Genomic DNA, 1,667 nt, shown 5'->3' on the forward strand with positions numbered 1-1,667 from the left:
ATGTGAGGTTTGCTTCTTCTATTGGTTCTTCAAAGAACTTGTGAACTTCTCAAGGATTCTTCATTGTAGCGTTCAAACTTTATACCTTCGGTTCTTGATTCAGTTATAATCATTGGGCCGAGGGTTGTTACTTTGTACCTTTGGTTCGCGTTTCATTTTTAAACGTTGGGTCGGGGTTTTCTATCATAACACTCAATTTTAGCTTTCTTGGGTCAGCATTCCCATATTGTTTGTTGGGTCTAAAAAGCGTGTCGATTAAGGTTTGCATTACCACTTTAGAATAACGCAAACCCAGAAGCGTTAATTCAAGCACCCATTCACAAACAACACTAAAATCAACCGAATGTCATCAAAATTTTCTAATGGATATAGCAAAGTTTGAAATTTAGGTCGTACCTCATTATCCTACCGTTGGAGCATCTCTAGCAACACCTTTCATTTTAACTACTCAAAATACCACTTTTTTCATTTTAAATACTAGTTTTTCACTACACACTCCAACAAAACATTTATTTTAACCATCTCTTCTAATTAAATATTATTTTTTAATTTTTTTATCTGTCTCTTTTCTTCCCCATTTTTCTTCTCTCTGTGACTCTCACACACACAGCAAGATCAAAGCATTCTTTCTCGTCTCTCTCTCTCTCTCGGCGAAACCAGATTTTCCCCTCTCTCGTCTCTCTCTCGGCAAAACTAGACCAACAAATCAGCACCTGGAAATCAGATTAGACCATAAAAAAAAAGGGAGAGGAGAACAGATCGCCATTGAAGCATTGCAATACACATGTTCAATTTGGTGGCAAAAAGATCACAACTTCTGGAGGGAGGAGAGAGAGCTACGAAACCAAAAATTTCTAGGTGATGGGAGTTTGTTTCAGTGAAGATGAGAGAAGAAGAGAAAGAGGGAGAGAAGGGAGAAAAGAAAAAAATTCGGTGGCTACTGATGTCAGAGAATAGAAAGTGAAAATAATAAGATAATGAAAGGAAATAATATTATATTGTTACAAGGTGCTATAGTAAACTTTCAAATATGAAAGTTTACTGTAGCAACTTTTAAGAAAAATTCTACTTTAGAAGGGCTGCTTGAGAACAAAAATTGCTAAATTTAACTCAAAAGTCAATTTAAAAGCCCTGCTAGAGATGTTCTTTAAAAGAGAAGAAGAGATAGTGCCGAAGAAAAAAGGAGATGCGAGAGAGAGATACCACATCCAGTGTATGGTTGTTGCAGCAAACAAGATAAAATTCTAAGAGGGAAGAATAGACAATGACAAAGGAAAAAGGGAGATGCAAGGGAGAGAAAGACCACAATCCAGTGTTTTTATCTTCATTATAATTGATGTTTTTATCTTACATGTCAAAGTTTTATTGAGGCTACAAAACCTAAAGTTTTATTGGAGGCTGCAAAACCCTTGTTTTACAGCTCATCTGGATTGAAGGTAAACTCTAATAAAATAAGGAGCCATGTGGGGGGAGGTCGTGGATCAATTACTTTACAAATTCTCTTATAAAATAATTTTTTAAAAAAAAAAAATCAATTGTAGGGGCTACGACAATTGCTGGCCTAAACGTAGCTCTGCCACTGCATGGATGTGCCCCTTGGAGAAGCCCTATCACCTTCTATTTATATATATAACTTTGTTGTACTTTTTACTTTTTTTGGTGGAATA

Source organism: Corylus avellana, chromosome 8 (genome assembly GCF_965113065.1).
Source record: "Corylus avellana chromosome 8, dhCorAvel1.hap1.2, whole genome shotgun sequence".
NCBI lineage: Eukaryota > Viridiplantae > Streptophyta > Magnoliopsida > Fagales > Betulaceae > Corylus > Corylus avellana.